Below are 1,796 nucleotides of genomic sequence, written 5' to 3' on the forward strand. Positions count from 1 at the left end.
TGGCCACACTGGGCTTAGCTAGGGATCTACAAGGCCCCTGTGCGGCTCCCAAGTCAGTGCCTCCTCTCAGGCCGAGAGACCAAGGGAGGCAGAGACTGGGACGGAGGTGCCGATCAAACAGCACCTCCCAACCAAAGAGCCAGCGCCACGCCGCTGGCTCGGCCCGCCACGGTCACTCCCACACCCGCGGGGAAACCCCAGCAAGGGGAACACGCGGGCACGCGCCCGAGCCTGCCCGCCCCCACACGGCACGCCGTGGGGGGCGACGAGGCACCCGTCCACCCCGAGGGGGACGAGGGGCACGCCTCCCTTACCGACTCGACCCCTCCGCTCCTCAGACACACCAGCGCAGTGGTTACCTGAGGAGGCCGACGGGAACAGGGAACGACACCGCCACTCGGCCTCGGGCGCCTGAGGGACGACCTGGAACGCTCCAGGGGCACCGCCAACGGCCTGGGGAACGCGCTCACGCGCCCGGGAAGGCGCGCGGCGCGGCGGCAACACGGCCCGCCCCACCGCGGGGAGGGCCGCCCGCGAGACACAGCCAAGAGGCACAGGCGGAGCATCCGCCGCGTCACGGAGACCCCGACACCGCCCACGCCACGAGGCACGGGGCGGGGGAGCGAGGTCGGGCCGGATTCCGCACCCCTGCCGCCTCCCACACGCCACTCGCAGCGGGGGAGAACGGGCGAGGGGACCCGCGGGCAGAGCGAGAAGAGCGGTCCCGTTCGCCATGAACGTCCGTCCCTCGTCTGGCACGGCTTAGGCCCGGCCCGGGAGAGCACAGCATCACCACATCGGTCGGCAGCATAACGCGAGGGACCCCCGAGCAAGGGAAGGCCGGCGAGGACAGCGAGCGGAGGAGCCTGCTTCAGCCTCACCGACCCCTCTCCTCCTCCAGCAAGCGCGGGCGACCACCCCAGGACGAGAACGCCTGACACGCACTGGCACGGAGCCGGTGGGATGGGGTAAGTCGCGACCGCACCCGGGTGCCGGCGGCAGGGAGTGCACGTGGTAGAGGACCCCGCGCCCCTAACCCCGCCGCCCTCGGGTACCAGAGACCGGAGGTGGCACCACGGTCGTGGGGGCGCCTGGAACGCACAAGAGCCGGCGCGCAGGCCCCAGCGGGCGGCTCAAGCGGCGGGGGTGGAAACGGGCGTCCGGTTCTCGGCCAGAGCCCGGAGCCCTCCCCGCACACGCATCCAGGCACCCGGAAGCTCTCGGGCGACTGTCACCCGAGCAGAGCGTGTCAGCACTTACCTGGCGGCACAAAACCACCCATTCGGGGGCAAGAATCGCCGCGCCCGGAGACGGGGCCCACCCACGGATCACCAGGGGAACCCCTGGATCACGGCCACGGCCACCAGACCCCAAGCACGACCCCATCGCCACCAGGCCCGGAGCTCCCGGGGCCATCTGGTCGACCCCAGAAGCGTGGCGGCAGGGGGAGCCGGGGACAGCCTCCCTGGGCCGCCCGCGCGGGCCGGGACCGGTCGGTCCCTCCCTCTGAGTCGCCGGGTCAGGACTTAGAAAAGAATTCCGCGGAGGCGCCTCCGGCGACCGGGCCCGGGGCGGGACCGTGGCTCCCGTCCCTCAGCCGGGGCTCCACCTACGCCTCGAGCCGGCCCCCTCCCGCCTCCGGACAAAGACGCGACCCGCGAAACTCGGAGAGAGAAGTCCGGTCCGACGGCCCGGACCCACCCCGGGCACGCGTCCGGGCCGGGGACGCCCTCCCCGGCCCGCCCTCGAGGGCTCCCGGGGCCGGTCCACGCTCTTCTCCAGGGCGGGACTTGGAA

Source organism: Equus asinus, unplaced genomic scaffold (assembly GCF_041296235.1).
Source record: "Equus asinus isolate D_3611 breed Donkey unplaced genomic scaffold, EquAss-T2T_v2 contig_814, whole genome shotgun sequence".
Taxonomy (NCBI): Eukaryota; Metazoa; Chordata; class Mammalia; order Perissodactyla; family Equidae; genus Equus; species Equus asinus.